Here is a 21,964-nt window from a genome sequence, read left to right as displayed (position 1 = left end):
ACTCGGTGCAACGGCGTCGTCGAACGTCTGGGGGAATATAGGAAGTAAGGAGGGGGAAAACTGAGACTGGTGCGAGAGGGAATCTGACAAGGTGGGGAAAGCGTCCGCGAAGGAGAGAGAGACACTACCCGACGGAAATGTGGTAGTGGGAGTTTTTGAGGAGATTTTTCGGGCTTCCGGTGGGGATGATGGTAAAACGACGCTCTAAGAATAACGTTCGCTGTGCTTCTTTCCCTCCGTCTTCCTGCGCACGTTTAATGTCCTATCTTCTCGCGTACTGGTTCATCTAGCATCGGCTCCACGAATACCGAGAGATGTATGGATAGATGGATAGATGGATGGATGGATAGAGAATTTTCCTCGATTCTCTCAACGTGCTAGTACTATGTTTCTCCTCTCTAATATCCCCCTTTCGTATTATCCTTCCTGTACTTTATATTATCTTCTTCCAACCTCGACTCTAGACTGGCTTGATAATAATTTCCAACGTAGCACATACCTGAAATCAAATAAAAAAAACAACACACGTTTAGAACAAAGCATGTTGATCTCCACTCTCTGTAAGATATGCAAAAATGTTAATCACGGAAGCGTGTATTCCACGCTTTTATAAACGAGCCAATCTTACATCCAATCGCAAGGTGACATCGGGACAATTTAGAAACGCGTACCGTCCCGACAACGTTCAACACAATATTTCGGATAATGGCAACTTTGTAAGTCTAGCTCTGAGTGCAAATGCAGCAAGTGGGAGGCGACGAGACGCGGGAGACGTGAATCGAGGAAGGGATGCAGGTCCATCCCTCGCCCACCGTCGAAGAATGTAACCACCACCGCCCCACCCTGTCCAAAAGTTCGACTAGGGGCTTGGTTTTTCTTAAAATGAAACATTGCTGTAAGAAGGCGGAAGGAGGATGTGCGGGGGTGGTGGGGTGGCGGGGCGGGGGGAAGGAGGAAACGGGCAACGAGGAAGCTAGTGCCGTGGTGGCGGGGTAACCGACGACGGAAGACGGAGAGAGGGAAGAGGTCCGACTGTGGGGTAGGGGTTGAAAACTGGTGGCGGAGGCGACGCGACGCAACGCGCTCCTCGTGCAGCCTCGTCTAGGGCGCGGAGTCGTCGTGGTGACGGTGCATGGTGAGGTTCGTTCTGCAGGGGCGGAGGTGGTAGGACCGGTGGAAGGGTGGAAGGGGGAGGGTGGGGGGACCGAGTCTCGCGGGCAGAGAGCGCCTAATATGCAACAAGAGAAAAAGAATTACCGATCAATAGAGTAGTAGCTGGTAACCATCCTTTCATCCTAGGTTGCCACGCTCCTCTACCTCCTCCCCCACTCCTTCTCTCGCTGCATCCGCCACTCTCTCTCTCTCTCACGTTCTGTTTCGCTCCTCAGTCTTCGAATCTCCTGCCACCCCCCACCCCCTGCAACCCCCACGGCTCATCCCAATTTCCTTCTTTATCTATCCACCTAGCGGCTATCCTTAGCCTCCAGGATAACACCGCCCCTCCACCCTACCTTCCCCCCCATCGAACCCCCGTCTATCGCTCGACGCTCTCAGGGTGCGTCAGCTTCGGCGCGTCAAAGATGCACCTGTCCTGCTGGGTTTTTGAGGGTTTGATTTCGACTAGATTGAACAGGTTGCGATGGATGGATGGGAATATATATATTATATATATATATATGTATAACGTGAGGGGACCGCGTGCAAATGCACGTAATTTGGACGATGGAGAAAACTATTGTCCTGCGTTCCGTCGTCACTCGCGATGTATGCATTTTGCGTGGGATATCGTGTGACCCGTTGTATATATTTTTCACCTTTTTTTGCCTCGGCAGCAGCAGTGGATAACACGCGAAGAATTTTTATACTATATACGTATACACGCAGGCACCGTATTTTCTCATAACATAGACGGCGAGTGTACACCACACCACCTGGACGAGTATCATGCGTGAAAAGACGGGACCTAGACACGCAAACCTTATAGGTGGATGGCTATAAATTTAAGCGGACTAGTTTCCTGGCTATTTCTAACAAATGGGAAAAGTATGGACTCGACCGATTCGCAATTGGCATTAACGAAGACGGTTTCTTGGACCTGATAGTCACGAGGACAATCATTCGCAGCCATCAGTCGTCACCGATTGATGTTGAGGGTCGGGTACTCGAAAGTGAACAAGTCACTACTTGTTATCGTGCATTGAATTCCGATCATTTATTGATTCGTGATCATGATCTGCAATGAATTGGCAAAAGAATTTTATAAATCCCAAGCCTTCGTTGATATTGCTTTGCTCTCTGGTACTTCGCTTTACCAAAAAACTTCCCCGTGGACTAAATTATACCAGGATCAAATCCGGTCAGCTAATTATACAATAATCCATATATTTTTGCACCAAAAACAAGCAGTCTAAGATGGAATGTAAAAAATCTAGATCAAGAATCAGTGAATGAATTTCAACAGTTCGGCTCTCGGCAATGGTCAATCCGAAAACCTACGTCCCTCATACCCAGACCGGGCATGGATATTCAAATTGGAGATGAACCCAGGTGCGAGCGGAGATAACGCAATCCGGAAATCCGGAGTGCACGGGGGTGGAGAATTTGGAAAAGAGAGTACGAACTGGTATGAGCTCTTTGAGCGAGGAACCCGACCGTAGTAACCATGGGTGCATCGGGACGATGGCGTCGATGGGGTGGTGCCAGCGGTAGGTGCCAAGGTACATCGTGAATCGAAGGTGCGGGTGTTGGGAGGGGGCGGTAAGAGCAAAGGAAGGGAGGGGGAAGTCGGGGGTTGGAAAAGCGCGCCCCGCGCTTCCGCGCGGCGCTTTTTCCCTCGGTAAGCTTGCAAGCAACGCTAGAGGTAGAGTAGAGTAGTAAGGGTGCGTCAGATTCGGTTACTTAGCCTCTCCTCCCCCGGCGATGCAGGCTGGATGCTCGGGGCGTCTTTTCTTTTTTAATTCTCTGTTCTTTTTTTTTCTCGTCTTTTCGCGAAACTCTTTTTGTCCGCTGTTATTTTTTTCTATTTCCTTCGCCCCACCATCCACCCCCGTCTTTTAACTCCTTATATATTTTTTCCCTCCTTTCCTTTTTTAACGAAGGATCCGCTCAATACCTCGCCTGTCATAACCTTCTCCCCTCCAAGTGCAACGCTCCTACTATTCCAGCTAGGTTGGTACGCGCGCCACCCTCCGCGTATATCTATACCCCGCTGCGCGCCCCTGGAGCTTTTTTCGCCCTCTCCCAACCTTCCCTTTCCTCCTTCCCTTCCGCCAGTTTTTAATGTTTCGTTCGACGTTTCCGCTCACCCGGTGGCTCCAAGGGCCGTGGCGCAGGGGGGAAAAAAGCTCACGCTCGTCGAGGGAGGGGGAAGGGCTGGTTTTGTCGTTACTTTGTTTTACGGGCAGCTCCGCGACGCGAGCTTTTCTCTCTACCCTTCCATCGTTGTTTCGCCACTCTATAGGTGTGCACCAAGGGTACCGTATACTTCCATCTCTTTCGCTGCACCCATGCGACCTGCAGCCCAGCCCGAAACGCCCTTTCTTCAGAAAAATCGATCAAATTGAGAATAATCTGTAGAATTATCACCACAGTCGAGAAATACTTTTTTGAAATGATTCAGATGGTCGATCATAACAGACTTACAATTGCACTTGACACGGAAATAAATTTTTAATAGTTGAACATACAACAGTGCGGATATGCCAAAATTTCCATAACGCAAACATATACGATATGCGTGACGTGTTGCGAAGGTCACGCATACACAACACTACCGTGTATCAACAAGCTTGCCAAATCTTGTGACATGACTGACGATGCAAGTTTTATAGTTACGTATAGGTTTTCTACATGCTGATCTATGATTTTTCGGTGAATTTTTACGTGTCAATGAATGGTTGAGAAAGTAAAAAAAAAAAGTGTCAAAGTGGCATTGATCCGCCTTTGCCATAACGTGCGTCCAATCGACCGTAAATTAGAGAGAGAGAGAGAGAGAGAGAGAGAGAGAGAGAGAGAGAGAGAGAAGAATTGGTTTATAAAAACAGGATGTACACATTGTAACGTGGCAGTCAGAAGGTCCCGGTGCATGGCCAACCGAAACGGAATTTGATCTTGGAATCAGAGGTGAAAATTGCGAACAGCTGTGCAGTGATGAAAGGAGTCGCGCATACGGCTCGTGCCTCCGTTTACAGAGAGCGTACAACCGCGTCTCTACCTATATCGGGGCGCTTCACCGACATGGAATAGTGCCAACAGGTTCAAGCCGACCTCACGACTCTCTGAGAGCATAAGCTACAAGTAGCTCTGCAGACGCGGGTGCGGGCTGCGGGGGCGTCGCGGCGGCGGCGTCGCTAGGAGAGTTGGCGTAACACTGACATCAACCGGCGGTGGGTCAACCGCCACGGCTAGGCTACGCTAGGCTAGACTAGTCTTGGCAAAGCTCAGCGGAGAGGTGGGCAGGCTCAGGGTACATAGGCTGATCGCAGTCTAGAGATATGCGCGATCAGAGGAGGGGGAAAAGCGGCGTTTCACCTCTCTCCGTCACGGTTCAGTGGCGGGTACTAGAAAACCCCGATGCCTTGTGGAAAATGGTGGTGATAGTGATTGACAAAAGTTAACACGTCAGTTTGGTACTCGAATATTACCGACGGTGTTTCTTACGGTGGAAAAGATGAGGGACTAGGATGCGAATCGGAGAAACTTGGACGACGAGAAAATGAGCAATGATGAAAACCCGGACGAGGTCGTTACATCGGTCGTCGATTTCGACGGTTTCGAATGATCCATCGATATCGAATGGATTTTAGTACCGGTTTCTGTAACTTTATCGTGTCCGCGTAAGCATATGTGTAATAGTTTCGAATGTCGGAAAGTTACGGTAGATCTTCCGACGTCGTGGAATCCATTACAACAGTCACTGAAGGTGAAACCTCGAAGAGAAAATAGCATTAAGATGTGATTTCGAGTGATGCCCGTTTGTTCATTCAAAGTCGTAGAAAAGTAATTCGAAATCAGGGTAAGGATTCGTTTAGCAACGCGGAATTGATTTGGATTTGGGAAACCGTTTAAGCTCCTGGACTCTTCGAGTCAGACTCTGCGACCTAAGGGCTTGATCAAAGAACGGTGAAACTCAGAGAATTAGCCAAAACTCACGAGAGCTACAAATGAGCAGCGGTGCATTGAAGGTGGAATTATTTCCGCGCATGCAGGCCTTTCAATTTCGAGGGTTGCCAGGGGAGGATGCTAATCGTTGAAATCCGGGATAAACGCTCGAAATTCCCGCGCTTCCCGCAATGACGACGAGGCGTCGAGCCGGGATAGAAGCAACAGTTCGCTTTCCCTCCCACTCCTCCCACCCTCCTCATCCTTCTCCCGTTTTCCTATCCTCCTCCTCCTCCTCCTCCTCCAACCCCCCGTTTTCACCCTCCGCCTCCCTCACCCTCTTGCGTTTCCGCCGACCGGTCCTGAAAGCGCCACCACCTCTGCCAAAGCGAAGCGGTCCATCCTGCAGCACCGATAGTGGCGAACCCGCGGAACGTTTCCCAGAGATACACTTTATTCCGGTTGTTTTTACCCTCCCGAATTCAGATGCCTGTTTATCCGCCTCCGCTGTCACTCGAGTTTTTTATTTTATTTCTTTTTTTTTTTTTTTGTTTATTTTTTTTTTACTTTCTCATCTTCCACTCGGCACTCCAGCCAGATATATTTTTCCTATTCCATAACGCTCTATTGTTCATTTGCCGCTTTCGCGCCTCCCGTACTTATATCTACCTATAAAACGCCTCGACGCTTATACGCCACCGTAAAGGGGATGGACTCCGATACGTTCCAAGGCTGGTTTAAATACACCGCCTTATTATGCGGTTCGCGGTAATCTACGGAATATCTTCACGACTTCCAGGATACCGATGTTCTGGGTATCGGAATATCTGCCCATCAATTTATCAGGGATTCTCGCATCCGACATTCGTGGTCAGTTCAAACGACGTTTAATACAACGTTTCAGAAACGGCTTTACACCAATCGATCGTCACGTCCAAAGCTGACCCAATGCCGTCTTGGCCATGGAAACTGACCAACGAACAATGAAATCCTCAGATTGTCTTCAGTTTTGTATCACATGCGTCGGTTATCCAGAAACCGTTTGGACGAAATTTTCATGCGAGGATGCAATTTACTCTTGAAGACCTCGAGGTCTTGGAATTGCTCGCACACGTCGAAGACCATGAATTCCGGTTGTTTCAACCTGAAGCCTTTTCAACGATACGAAATGAAACACCGACATCGCGCTTTTGTCGAATCGTTTGGTAAAAGTGTGTCAAGAAAATTCTATGCATAAAAGCACTGCCAGTTTTTACATAAATAAAAATGCTATTTCATCAAGAATATGGAGGCTGGGATTATTTTCACCTCGGTCCATCGTTTCATCGGCATATAAACTGTACAGCGAATTGGAGACCCCTGTGAATTTTTTACGTACACGCAGCATGGCGAGTAGGTATAAGGGTGATCATGGTAGCGGATGATTTTGACTGGGGGAGAATCGAGGGCTGCTGCTGATGTTTAGGGGGAGAGTTTTCTGACCACTCCTACGAAGGGGTGTAGTTGGACCTTCATTTTGAAACGCGGATAGCTTATATGGTGTTACTCAGTAGTTGGCTTTCATTTTCACCCTTAAAATTCCGCCATCAATCTGTTAATTGAACCGGCAGCGGACAACCGGATGATGAAAAATCTTTGACGCAGACGTTGAAAAGGGATGTTTGGTATCTGAAATTCTTCGCGAATTATACAAAAATCGAAAGTATATCACTGCAATGAAAAAAAAAAAAAAGTAAAGTGGTGTCTGGTAATCGCTCGCAGCATTATTCGTGCTGAACACTCTTCCCATGTGCGAGAGTTGGCGAAAGAGAGAAATAAGAAAGTAAAGAAAGATACAAATAAAGAAAAAAGAGTAGCGTAAAAAAGGAAACACGTGCGTATATTCAACGTAGTGTGAATTCCTAATTAAATTCTTAATTAACGGAGACACTGCAACGAAATATTAATAACACCCCGTTTTTCCCACCCTTATACTGAAACCACCCCCCCCACTCCATCCTCGGTTGTTACTCTCTCTCTCTCTCTCTTTCTCTCTCTCTTTCTCTCCCTTACTAGTGTGCTAAAGTCAAAACTTTCTCAACCGAGAAAGAGCTGGAAGAGAGGAACAAAAAAAAAATTAAGACGAACAGAACCGAGCGAGCTGGTGAGAAACTAAAAATTGAAATGAAATAACGAAACCCCGCAACATCAGCGAAGGGTGCGAGAGAAATCGCTTCAAAGAATCCATCAAATTAAAAACGCAATTATAAAAAAGCGCTCGTTCTCTTTGTCAAAAAGTGTGCAGAGGTGAGGGTGGGTGCCCGTTTTTTTTTTTTTTTTTTTTTCAACCCTTACATGTCGCCTCCTCCCTTTCCTTTTCCGTCCCTGAATTCTACCCTTCGTCGTCCCTCGGAAGCTGGCTCTTGTTCTCTCACTTTCTCGCGTTAGCCGCGTGCACGCGTGTAACGTGTGACATTGCACGCGTGTGCTGCACGGACAGGGTGCAGATTTCAGTTATCCCCGAGTGTCGGGTGCAGCGCGACGCCTCCTCGAACCCTCAGCCCTCCGCCTATTTCGATCTCGCCGTCTTTCTCTAGTCTCGGTTTCTCCTTAACGTTTCTCTCGCTCTTTCTCGCCGGGTCTCCGCCTCTTGTGTCTGGCCAAAAAAATTTTATCGATCCTTCTTCTGGTCTCAATTATGAAATACTTCAGAACTTACGACCCTTGCTTGTGCAGCTGTTTCCGTCTGGCATCGAGGCCGAAATCCGATTTTAGTTCCATCGCAATCTAACGCCGAATAGAAGTTTCTCGTATTTTAATTAACGAATTCATTATAAAAATTCTATACTTCTACCGAAAGAATTTTAATCACTTTCTCGTCTTTCCGGATTGCCAAATTATGTTATCGAGTAATCGAACCGCGCAGTTATTTATATCTGTACATATAGGGAAACGTACCGCATAGACCAAAAATTTTTTAAACTTTTATAATCGCAATTGTTCGAAGTTGGAAGACGGTAAAAAAATAAATAAAAGAAACAAGACGTGACGAGCAACGTTAAATTAAAAACAATCGGTTATTCTGGATGCTAGATTATTTTTTTATGGTTAAAATACCGCGTAGTTTGTCTTTTATTTCAGGTGATCATACGTCGTGGAGCAATTCACGCGTAGAATTGATGGAAATTATGAATTTCTAGCCACCGCACGTAAGCATACAGCGGGAAATTTTATAGCCGACTAATAAACTCGGGTCTGCATATAAAAGTCTATGGGGTATAGGTATACATTAATTAATTAACCAATTTCGACAGAATGTAGCGATGAATTTTTTCATTAAAAACTTGTTCAACCAACGAAATGTGAATAAAAAATAAAATAGTAAAAATGGTAATTACAATAACGAAGCCTAAAATTTTTACACGAAATTAAATTGTGCCACTGCAGCATCGGATTACCAATAATACACAGGTAATATAATCTTTTGTTCCCGTTGGCGAAACCTTGATTTAATCAAAATTAGTAGATATAACTGATAGCTCAGTAAAAGCTGAAAAAAAAACAATGCCCGATTTCATATAATAATCTCATGTTGTCGAATTCTTTTTTTTTTTTCATTAATCTATCATCCTCACATCCGTATGGTTAATTATCAAGTCAAGTCAACTTTCTAAACTAATTCTAATTCTCAAACCTATGGGTAAAAAATCGGTGCTCGGTATACAAATGAAAAGAAAAAAAAAAGGGACGAACAAAAAGCAATAACAAGAAGAAAATTGTACGAAAAATTGGGAATCTTGTTATTTCTGGAAATTAATAACCGCCGATTCGATGAATTTATGTCAATTTTTTCAACTGGGTATATAATAATGCACGGCGTGAAGATTTATAATTGAAATTTCCAACCCCTTCTCTGCAGAGACTCGTACCAATAGGGAATCGTCCGAAGAGTGCAGGCGGATCAATCAGCCGAGTTTGAAAATGCAGTGAAGAGGCCTGGTGGTGGAAAGAGGTGAAGAAGTTTTAGCGATGATAAATTAACAGGTTCGTCGGCGGGTGCTGTTCGAAGGTTCGAGAGTGGGGCTGACGGAACTGGGAGCATTAATTCCTGCAGCTCGTGTCTCCAGGGGTGTCTCTCTGTACGTATTTACACACGTATTACGTAGGTGTGATGAGATGTATACATACATAAATCTGCAGCGAAACGTCGAAACAGTTCCTCCTCCTACTCCTTCCTTTCTGCAGCTCGTACTTTTTTCCATTTTCTTTGCAATTCCGTGTCGCGTGTGTGTTTGTTTTTTAATTTTAGTTCTCGCCCCTTTCCCAATCCTAGAACGGCAAGGTGAGTGGTTGAAGAAACGTACTTCGAAAAATTCAAATTTTTCCCCCGCGAGAGTTTACCACTTTTCGGGATTCACGCGAAAAGGTTTTTTTTTTTCTTACCCACGTGATTGTTTGTCAGACAATTCGAAGAGAATGAGATCCTGTGGAACCCTTGACGATGCGACGTAACCGAGAGATGGGATTTGCAGTATCGGCTCGTTTTTTCACCATCCGTTGGCGGAACAATTGAAAAAGAAGAAGAAGAAAAAAAAAAAAAGAAAAAAAAACAAAACATCAAAAATACCATCGCTGTTCCAGGGTTAATATTTTATCTCTCGATTTCTTCCCCTTTCATTCAACATTCCGAGTATTAGGTACGTAACGAATCTTCTTCTCTCCTCCCCCTTCCCTCCACCCCGTTTTCGTCTCTATTTTTTTTTTTTTTTTTTTTTTATTTATTTATTTTTTTTTTTTTCTCGTTTTCGCTTACCGCGCACAGCGCGCGCCGCGGCCAAGCATCACCCCCTTGTTGTATATTGATCGGATATTCAAAAAATTTCTGAAATAGCATCGAGCTCGCGAAGGCGGATGGTGCAGAGGGTGCAGTTCGGTACGGAAGGATGGCGGGGCAGGGGGCGGGGAGGGCACGTCGGGGTATCAGAAGGCGGAAGGGTGAAGTAAGGGGGAGGGGGGGGGGGAGGGGGAGGGTTACGCCAGGGGAATTCAGCAGGGATTCAGGGAATCGGAGGGCGGTAGGGTGGGTGAGGAGAGAGGGTGCGGAGAAAAGCCGCCAGCCTGCATCGGGCTGCATCAGGGGCTTCTCTCCGCGAAATAGCGGGGGTAACTATTCCCCCATCCACCCTCCGACCAACCCTGCGGAAGACGCGAGGAGGAATGGGGGGTGGAGGGGGGAGGAGGGCGAAGGGAGCAAGGGGTGGTTACAGAGTTGGATTTTTATTTTCGCCGATTCTTTTTTGTTTCGTCGTCTCGTCCGCCCCTCAAATCCTCCTCCCCCCCCCCCCCCCCACCCTCCTCCTTTTCACAACCTAAAATATGAGTACGATATTACCTTCGGAACCCCCTTGCCGCTGCGCTCTTTCTCTCTCTCTCTCTCTCTCTCTCTCTCTGTCCTCTTCCTCTGATCCTCTCTTTCTTCGCTTCCAACCTCCTCCACGTTTTCCGCACCCACGTAAAAAATCTCCGTCCCTCGACGCCCTCGCCTTTCCTGGTACTTTGTTTCATCATCGTTTTGTACCGTATTTTATTAAAATTAGAAAATTAGATTTACACAGACGAGACGAGACAAGGATTGTTTATTCGCGTGTGTAATATATTTTTGAGTTATGTTACATGTTTGTTTTTTTTTTTTTTTCTTCAACTTCAACGCTTCCTGCAAACTGATTTTTCGTTGTTCCTTTGATTTGAATTCAACTTTAACCGATTGTTATTCAGGCTTGAGTTACCTCGTGTAATGAATCGGTTTCAACCGGTATCGTGAAAAAAATAAAGACAACAGATTACTAATTTTTAGGACTAACTTTCAAGTAAAATGTATGTAATTCTTTTTTAAATTGTTATTTGAATCCTTATCATTTTTCCTAAGATCAAGAAACTGTCGCCCATTTTCTTCTGAAACAATTCACAGATCGAACTATAACGAGTAAAAAATCGATCCATTAATAAGCAGCCTGGATTATCTGTTAAACTATAAGACGATAAGGAACAGAAAATTTAGTTTGTTTACACATTGCAGTTTTTTCGCTTTGATGTTCCAAATGCACGACATCTAAAGTTGCAACAATATTCTAATCATAGTTGCAACGAAATTTCTTACCGTCAATGAATTATTACTCAAATCGATTTTCATCGATTGGGATACAATATGCGAAAGACCAAAAAAGTCGACGGGTTGAAATTTCGAGGGTCAAATTACCGACAGTTAAAATCGTAGAAACACCATAAATACGAAAACCTATCTTGTAGAAAATTAAACATTGAGAACATAGAAATGTGTAAATAAATTTATACCAAAATTTCTTTCTTTGAGATCGGGTAAGATTACGAAAGGCAAAATATCGAATTGCGCAAATACCGAACAGTCAAAAAATCTCAGACACGTGCGTTTTTTGAAAACACATTTTCGTATAAAAGAGCGTTCGGTTAAATAAACTTTCGAAATAGCAGTTATTCTACCGAACAATTTATCGAAAATCCCAATTTCGACACGCTGATCATTCGTTGCATTAAAACGACTTTTCTCTTTTTCGTAATTTTAACCCCCCCCCCCCCCCCATTTTTATTAGTTTATATTTCGCTATTTCCGGGACAACAAACCCGTAAAAAATTTCTTCCCAATCATCACACAAAAGCTCGAAGAAATAGATTTTCGCTTAATCGGTACAATAAACTTGATCCGATTCGAAAACCTAATTATTTTGCAGAATAAAGCAATCAATGACGGTTCGCGCTTGTACCCTGAGAACAATTCCCACAGTTATATGTAGTAACTATAAATATTGAGTAAAACAGGTATCGTTAAAAAAAAAAAACTGTTTGAATATTGTTGCAATTACTAAAAACGAGGTGCGCGAAACCATTTTGCGATATCGTCGATCCTTTTTTGGTAATTGCAACGCAAAATCAGTTTCTGAGGTTTACTCTACTCTTTTAGTTAAACAAGGCTTTGACGTCGATTTATTCTTGCACAAGCGTTAAATTTTCGCAACAGTTGCAAGAAAATATAGCAACAGCGATCGTAATGATAAAGAATAGTAACGGATACCAGACTTTCCGGTAACGGCTAGAAAACTTAATTTTCATTTTCTACCTCGAACAATATTTTGTCGATTGTGGTAAAAAATGAAAATAGTCAAGGACCGGGCGTTAACCGGAACTAAAAATTTCTCTCAGTGTATTTTGATAATTCCTCACGTACGATATCCCGTACCATGTGCACTCGGTAATTTCATACGTGTCTGCGCAGCGTTGACCACGCGTACGAAGCGGAGAAAATAAGGAGGTAGACACTGCACGATTTAACGACTCATTGTCAGTTGAGTCTTGACTCCGACCTTGCCGGCTTGATTAATTGCGATTGTAAAAAGCTCGCGGTTCCAGCCTAGGATTAAAAAAGTCGATGCACGTACGTACTCGTAGATATAATACGAGCAGCTCGCCAATTGCTTCTACAAAGTGTTAAACGCCACCTAGAACTCTGTTTGCTATTGCGAGCCTCTGCATGTATATCCAACGGCCAACTTCAAGGGGCAAACACTTTCTTCCCTTAGCACTTCTACTCTCGAGCATACGACTCCGTATGTATGTACATAGTCTCCTTTTCCTTCGCCTGACTTGAGCCATCCGGAAGTTGAACGATCAGTTAACCGTCCTTTCTCTATTTTTCTTTCTTTTTGCTTTTTTCTTTTTTATTTTAAATAAATACATTAAAAAAAACTCTTTAACGATGATTTTCAACTGGCGTAAAAAACTTGAATTTATAGGTATCCGATAGTTGAATCTTGAGCATTGATCTGAACAAGTAATTTTAGTGTAAAACTAATCATTTTCAAAGTCGACGTATTCCGTACATCAATGGTTCGTTGTAATTGGACAATTCCGAAGATTGACAGGTATTTTTATTTTCTTCGTAAAAATATTGTCATTTTGCACGTATCGGTGTATTTTACTTTGAAATAAGAACAGAATTCGAGGTAAGGGCGAAGCAACGGAAATGGGGGAAAAAAACAACAAAAAAACAAAAAAAAAAAAAGAATTCGTCTAGGGACGAAAGCAAAATCAGAGAGCGTAAACGTTCCGAGTCTCGTCTGGCTTTACAGAAGCGACGAGACTTTTCTCTGGGCAGGTGAGGTGAATTTTTTTTTCATTTACTTTCTTTGCTCACCCCGATATCCGTCACCCCTATCGCATCCCCTGCAGACTCGGCAACAAAACTTCCCGTTTTCACCTTTCGAAAAATATCAAACGACAAACTCGCCGCGGCGAGTATCAAGGCTCGTTATTTACATGGGTGAATTAATTAGAGGGATGTATGAATAATGAGAGTAGAAAGGTAAAATGAAAACGAAAAGAAAATACAAAATATTAGAACTCGCGTCGAGGAAATTTTCCATTTTAGATGAAGTTTTACGCTATTTCATTATATTATATGTATACCTTGTACCCCATTTTTACGTGTGTTTGTCTAACGTTAAATATTCAAATACTAACTACCACTACTACTACTACTACCGACTGACTGAATAATAATTATTCCGCATATTATTAAAATTCGCTGCAGTCTTGCAGTTCTTAATTTAACTTTACATCTAGTCTGCAGCCATTTCCTATCAATTTTTAATACTCCCATCTTGGTATGAATAATTATGCAATTACACGCAACATTTTCTCGTCACAATTTAATTTACTTCCACACTTTTGTACACCGGGTGAATACATGAACTTTTGTTTCGAGAATCAATATTTTCTATTGATTTGTTTGCGGGACAATCGTAAATTGAGGATTTTTTAAATTGACACATTTGTAAGCTATCGTGAATTATCCTCCTTGAATTGCAAGATAAAAATCCTTGAATCCCTGGATAAATTTTAAAAAAGGTAAAACAAAACAAAAGAAAAAACACGGTGAAAAAAAGTTTTTTTGCGATAATTTTCATCACAACCATAAGGGAATACAAACTTCCGCTATGATCTTGAAATTGGCCGGGTGAAAAATCTGAAACTCACAGGACTTGGCAGCCGTATGAAAAAATTGTGAAAGAAAAATGAGGAAGAAAAAAGTTTCTGAAAAACGAAAAAAATTTATACAATGTTTTCTTAAAAAAAAATATATATATATATATATATATATATATATATATATATATATATATGTAAACGGGGAAAAACATAAAAGTTTTTTGAGAGTAAATACATGTTTATCGATAAAACATTGAAAATCGATTTATTGCCGGTAGAACCGTAAGACAAAATTAAACGGAACACGCCAATTATTCATGTCTGCTATTTGATTGTAAAATCCGGTAAGTTTCAAATTTGTTTGAAGAGACCGACGTACAGACATTTTTATAAAAGTCTGGTCTTTGGTTTCCAGAGGTTCGAAAACGCAACGATCCGTCGAAATTGCAAACAATGGTTTCCGACCGAAACCCAATCATGTCTCATGTCATCGGAGTTTATGAAAAGTGGAAAAAAAAAAAAAAATTATTTAGAAAAAAGGCATTCCAAGCGGCTGTTTGCATAATGCACATTACTAGGTACACAGCTATCGAAGACGGTGGGTTCATACAGTTGTGAATAATGACAGGATACTTTGAGACAAATTTGAAACTAGGTCGTGAGTTTTACCCGATCGATTTTCATCGAGCACACGGCAACGCTCATATATTGCACCTACTTATAAAGGTACGCGTGCAAACTTACACACAGACTTGGTATAAATGCAGGTGGATGTAACGTACCTTCCACTACAAGCCTTACGCGAAGGGGGAATAATGCACATTGTGCTGTGGTAGACTAACACACGCAATCGTTGCACCGCGTCGGCTTTATACATGAGTTATTAGCCGACACGTTGTCCCTAAGTAATTTTTAATTCGCGTCTCGAATCGGTTTGCGATATTACTGCTGTCAGCTTGTATATTACACAGTGAGAAGTGGCGTCGACGAAATTTTCAACCCTTACGAACCCTCCTTCTGATTCCTCTCCGTCACATTTTACTTTTTGACCGAAGCCTTTCAAGTCGACTTCTTTTTTTTTTTATGGGCGGGGGAAACTGTAGACAGATCAGAGTATAAAGTCTAAAGTTGGAATTAACGTTTCACACTGGGTAAAAATACACGAGTTAAATTTATTGTAACGATTGTACTTTTTGTTTTTTTTTTTGTTTTACAATTCACTTGTGATATGTTTGCGTAACGCGAGTTAAAAAATTCATCGTTATTCACCGTAAAGGCGGTGTAAAATTTTTTTCCCGATAAAAAAAAAAGCATACAAATTGTTATAAAAATATCAATTTCGTTTACGATTGCAGCTGAGGAAACTAACGAGGCTTATTTGATAGCCAAAGATTTTCCTGTTTCCAAGACATTTATGGCTATAGTACTTTATCATCTGCGGTTTGCGGCGAATTATACAATTAGCGGCCTTTCATATTTACTAATCATTTTTCCTTCTTCATCCATCTGTTGCAGTATATTTAACGACGACGAAATAATCTATCATGGTCAATTGAAATAAGACTACAATTTTACGCAACAGGAACGTAGTTTCAAAAAAATGTTTTACATTCCGTTGAAAAAAAAAATAAATAAAATAAAAAACGCAAGAAGCGAAAAATACATTAACGAGGTTGATCCTGTAAAACGGCTTCACGCTTTCTGCTCGTTAATAATTGACAAAAAAAAAAAAAAATGGTCGTTTTGAGCATGTAAAATAAAATCGCGGGCGTACGAAATTCTTTGTTCGATGTTTAAAACCGCATCGAAACTTCCATTTTGTCGTGTTTTTTTTTTTTATTATTTTTCTTTTCTTTTTATTATTTTTGATAATTCGTAGCTACAATTTTCGAATAAAATTAATCAGTTCTAAACGACTCGTTAGAAAAACTTTCGTTCCTCGATTGAAACGAAATTCACGTTCGAGTTCGAAATCACCAATTTGCTTGAGACACATCAGCAGATTTCGAGCGATCTTTGCTTTCCATCGCGCAACGATATTGCGAGAAAATGTTTTTAAGCCCGTTAGTATGAGTCACGTTGCATATCATGTGTGCGTGTGTGTGTGTGTGTTAAATATGTGGAAATGCACACGCGTTCTAAGCTCCCAGCTGCACCACCAGTGCAGTGGACGCACAGTGGGTACTTTACGCCAGTAAATGTCCTCATTCCCAGTTTGGCCGTCATCTGTGCTTCGCGCTTTGCACACTCAAGACCCGTCCGATTACATATTCCTATATTCTAGATCCTAGATTCTACATTTTCCAGTGCCGTATCAATGAGCGGCAAGTCGATTTCGTTAAAATTTTTCACCGAATCTATTTTCCCAAAGAAACCGATCCTTGCGCGAGATTTATCAAAGATTTTTATAACCGTTAATGAGAATCGTTCGTTAAACATATATTTTCGTATAACGCAATATGCGTTAATTCCTAATTGGCAATTAAAATATTCCTAACAAGATAAGACCCAACGATTATTGAGAAATTATATTCGAGTTGTTTTTCGCCGAGTTTGTTTCTTCCCCTATTGTTTTCTCACGTTCTCACGATAAGAAGTATGGATTTTATTTTCATTTCTGTACAGATTCTTCTTCATTTTGTTTAATTTATCTCTCGTCGCTTCCCCCCCGCTCAATTTTTTCTCGGGCTAACGTTCTTTATTATCTTGAGAATTGAAGCGGATTGTTAAATGGGTCGTAGTATAGTTGAGTAAAATATGTTTCAATTCTCGCGGGTCTTGTTTCAGTGAAATGAGAGATATTTTGCCAATCGTAGAGTTCTACGTTTACGCAAAGAAGTACAACGAGACGTGAACTTCGTCTCGTTAACCCAATTTTCATTATTGTTTATATTTATAGCCGTTGCTATCCACCGAGGGTCGATTGATCGTTGCGGAAAGTTGAAGAGAATCTCCAGCGGTGAAACTAGGCTAAATTTTCAACCGCGCGACGGGTTGAATTGCACGTCTGTATATTACACGGCATAACGTCAATTCATTCGGCCCGTTAAGGCCGTTCGGACATTAGAGTAATGTCAATGTAAAACTCAGTGTTTTTGACATGTTGTTAATCGCTAATAAATTCCAGTGAGATAATATTTTGAGAAGGATCTGACCTGCAGTTTTTGTGCGATTAATTATAAAAGATTGGATATTTTTATGCAATATTCAATCGCAACTGTTGACGATCAAAATACAAAAAAAAGTGTCATTTGTATTAACCAATTCTCGTACATTACCCATGGATTATAAAAAATATTTTTTTACGTGTAATTTTGTAGATATTTTGATCCGAGTGATTGAAAATTCATATAATGTATATTATTCTTTTTTTCCAAATTGTCCGTTGCGTCGAAATTGAATTGTTTCATTACCCATTTTGTAAATTTATAAATGAAATTTATAAATGAATACGGAAAGATACTTGAATCGATAGAAATTTATTTATTACGTTTAGTAGATAAATAATTAAATTAATCCGGTTAAAATTGATCTTAGGTCACATCTAAATTCATTTTATAAATACAAATGTTTAAATTATTAATTTTGGTTACAAAAAAATTTTGATATTATTACGGCTTACCGAGTACAATCTGTCGTCTATTATACAGGTATACGTAACCTTTAACACCGTGTATATAATTTCGAAGATTTTATTTGAACATTATCGAAAGCTGTAAAAACACACAAGAATGCAACAAACTGACGAGTGTTCCTACCGTATTATTCAAAAACATTCTTCCAAAAGTCGGAATAACATTGCTCTTTGTATTTGTTTTTTCTTTCTCCTTTCTCCTTCCTCTCCTCAAAAAAATAATGTCGCAAAATGAGATCTATGAGCTCGTTTATACCTGTATTGTATTTGTTAATTTTTGCTTTTATTTTTTTCTAGACGCTGAAATTTCACTAATTTTTTTTTTGGTTTTTTGGTTTTTTTTCGTCAAGCTCGGTATTCTAGAAAAAATCGAATCAGCGAATTGCATGGAAAAAAAAAAAAAAAATGTGTCGCTGGTACTCGCCTCGCAAATATCGAAACACAATTGGAGGTTCATTTATTTGAGGGCTCGCCTTCTCGAAAAAAAAAACCACTCTGCGAATCTCGCAAGCTTTCTCGTTAACGTAACACAGAGTTTAAATTTGCACAGCTGTTTAGATAATACAAATATGCAAAATGTTACATAATGTATCGGTTGTTATTATGCAATACGTAAAAAATTTCGGACAATGATGTCTCATTCTTCGTTCACGCGCAAAAGGAAAACAAAAAACAGCGACGGGAATTTAAATATAGATTTTCGATTGTGAGAAATTGGCTTATCACGATACTGAAATGAATTTCAGTCACTGTTTTCTACACATTCGTTCCGCGTAACATCTCAATTCCAATTTTAAGATACAGGAATATTTTGTGAGAAAAAGAAATAATAAAAACGCGGATGAAAAAATATCACTGCAAATATAAAAATAGAAAAATAAAAATACCGTTCAAGATTTCATCACATTCTGGATAAAATTTGTTTAAAGAAGGACCGAAATAAACAATTGAAAACTTACATCCGCGACGATTTCTACGTACAGTTTTTTAGAATCCATTTTTTCTATTTTCACATCCGATTCACGAAAGGTGTAAAAGTTTTTCACGCGAAAGATGAAAATACCAAATGAATAGATAAAATAATCTGAAGATAGACTAGCATTTAACGCGAGTCTAAGTATACAAAATATGACAGCTGCCACTGCTTGTACTTGAATTTTTTTATTTGTTTTTTTTTTTTATTTTTCCTCTCACCAAGAGTACGAAAACTTAGCTTTGAGACAATCGTTGCGATTTCGAATGTTCCATTAAAGCTCATGATCGTTACGAACTATATATTAGCGTTTGAACAACATTCGCTGAACACATTTTTTCTGCATCAATTACAAACGAGTGACTTCACCGCCTTTGGTCAATTTTACGATAAACCAATTTTTTAATTACAAGATTTTGGATGAATCTAGTTGAAAAAAAAAAAAATAAATAAAAAAAGCGGCTCAATATATTTCAGAGACCAGCGAACGGTGACCGATTCAAATTTTATTCTCAATCTTGGAATTCTTTCGTAAGAAAAAAATCGCTCGTGTAATATTGAAGAAAATTGAAGACAACGATGGGTGGTAACCCAGATATCTGACAGGGAATGATGAACCTGCACAACGGAGAGCATTGCATTGCCCTGCGGCAGTTGTTGATCCGTTAAAAGTTCGCAATACTCTCTTATACATATATATATATATATATATAAATATAAAAAATACACGTTTCTCACAATCGCATATCACACAACATTATTACACAGGCATATTGTGCGTAGCCTGATTGCTTTGAGTTTTATACCTACAAGCGCATTATTGTACGTGCATATTTCCATGTATAATACCAATACCGTGATGTAAGTTATGATATATTATACTATTGTATGTATGTTTATTTATACACACACACACACACACACACACACATTATGCCAGATTACCAGTCCAGATCTAGCGGTACCTCTCTACATGCTGGTCTTGTTAAGCAGATATACGGTACAAGTCGGAGTCTATACTTATGCAAAGTCGCAAGCTCGCAAGCTCCCCGCTTGCCCATGAACTTTGCACCTTGTTCATATAAACACTGCGTTAACACATCGCAACGTTACACTTTCGTCAATGTTCATATATATATATATATATATATATTTGCACACGCGAGTATTTAATGATTGTTTCCCCCGATTTACTGGCTCCTTTTCACACTGCCGATCATCTCAACTTTGATCGCTACTATAATAAATACAATGAGAAAAATTTCGTTGTAAAATATCTCACAGAATAATGTGTGTGTATATATATATATATATATCACGGTGTCAGTAATGTAGCTTTTGAAATTGCCCCGTCTCGACAACCTACATTTCGACAATTAACCTCAACAATTTGGAGGTTTAAAAAACGAATGACGTTGGACGTCGTAAAGTCGAGGTGAAAAATTTTTCTTACAACTCCGTGCGAGACGGTGAAGCTCTGACGAAAGCTCAAGTTAGTCCAGGTCTCGCAAATTATCGGCAAAGTCGAGAGCTTCCGAAGCTTCTAGGTGGTGAAAATTTAACGTCGCAATTGAACTACGAGGCTTGACGCCTTTCGGTTGACCCTGCGAATGGCAACGTCGAGTTATAAGCGAGCGTTCATGTTTGGCACTGCACATATACATACATATATATATATATATATATATATATGTAAAAATTGTATATATATATATATATATATATATATACATATCCAGCCTGCAGACTGCACACGAGTTACATAACTCTAAATCTGTCGGCCATTTTGTTAGCTACTGTCTAGCGTGCCCCCGGTGCCCCCCAGTGCCGGATGAGTCCCCCCCTCCTTCTCTCTCTCCCTCTCTCACTCTCTCTCTCTCTCTCTCTATCGTTTCTCTTTTCTATTTTTACACGGTCTCGCCGGGACGTTTGTCCATACGAATCTTGAATGTCACCGATGTTAAATACTCCCGGTATTACTCGCAACGCTGCAGTTATTTGCTCCATATGCAAGCTGAATTTTGTGCTAGGTGGATGCGATTTTCTTAGGGAAGCACGCGCGACGATTTTCGCGAAATCATCCGACACCAACTTGTCTGAAAATCTGTGAACCAGGAGATAACGATCAGAACGAACGACACGCTCGGTGTGACGACTGAAGAGGAGAATTTTTATGCAAGAATGGTAAATGGGAACGTTAACCGCACCTACGTTGGAAAAGGACGATTGCCAATTCGGTATGACGATCGATAAGTCGTTGTGTATGCGTGTGGTTGGTTGTGAGATACACCTACAAACCAATGTACGACACTAGAGGTTCCAGTGAAACTGACCTTTACTCCCTTGGTTGAATGTGGTTCGAGACTGCATGCTCGCTACTTGCCTCCTTACTTTTCCCGCGTTGCTATTAGCAGTGCTTGTCTTATCCAGGCTCGTAAATTATGCGCTAGGCAATTTTTTGTGCACTTTCGATACTGCGGAATGTAAGGGGAAAAATTAATTTCTCAACCGTGTTCGGTAGTGTTGGATTGAAAGTCGTGAGTTGATAGAGAGGATCGACACTTCGTGCAGAAATTGTGTTTATTATTCTTCATCGTCTCATCGGCTATAAGGTAAAAAAAAAAATAAAATAAAAAGATAAAAAAATTCTTCCTCAAATAATTTCGTTATCGGGAAAACAACGATACGTGCAAACAGCGTTGTTTTTCCAACGGGGATTTTACAATGGAAAGAATTTTTCTAACGAATCGGTACGCGGTGTTCTAATAACTGACACCATGTAGGATTGAATGTCAGCACTTCTAACCACAGATAAATAATAAGAAAACAACTCTGCGTGGAAAGGTTCCTCCCCCCCCCGCCCTCTGTATTTTTCAAAGCAAATTATATTTTTCTTAGAAAATATATGAACGCGATGGATTGAGCTGGGTGTGGTTTCGAGATAATTAACTATCAAATTTTGAAGCAAAGTGGTTTGCCACATTTTCAAAATATCCCAACGCTACGAACAAACTGACCAACTGCCATTAGCGACTGCTCAACAATAATTCGTTGCCACCGACGTCGTTTCTGTTCCCGTAACAAAACGGTTTTGAAAACCCAATAAAGCAAGTGTGAAATATCGCCCGATGGTCATGGGTTTGCTTTAAAACGTTCAAGTAGAGCACAAGAATCGAGACCAACCGTGGAAACAATGTCGAGAGCAAACTAGCCCGGCAGAATTTCGGCAACAAGTCGTTGTTTCCGTACGTGGTTGGAAT

At 41.0% G+C, this 21,964-nt stretch overlaps 1 protein-coding gene across 9 annotated transcripts in view; it reads right to left on the bottom strand.

Annotated features, from left to right (window-relative positions):
- Positions 1-21,964, bottom strand: part of LOC124179103 (mushroom body large-type Kenyon cell-specific protein 1-like) — a 97,588-nt gene that overhangs the window by 45,173 nt on the left and 30,451 nt on the right. For all 9 annotated transcript variants that reach the window (XM_046563183.1, XM_046563181.1, XM_046563180.1 and 6 more), the window contains one exon: positions 1-499. This exon is cut by the window's left edge and continues 447 nt beyond it. The gene's annotated coding sequence lies outside the window, so the exon portion shown is untranslated. The remainder of the gene's footprint in view (positions 500-21,964) is intronic.

The sequence above is a fragment of the Neodiprion fabricii genome, chromosome 3, assembly GCF_021155785.1.
Source record: "Neodiprion fabricii isolate iyNeoFabr1 chromosome 3, iyNeoFabr1.1, whole genome shotgun sequence".
Classification (NCBI taxonomy): Eukaryota; Metazoa; Arthropoda; class Insecta; order Hymenoptera; family Diprionidae; genus Neodiprion; species Neodiprion fabricii.
This window is presented reverse-complemented; position numbering and strand designations above follow the sequence as displayed.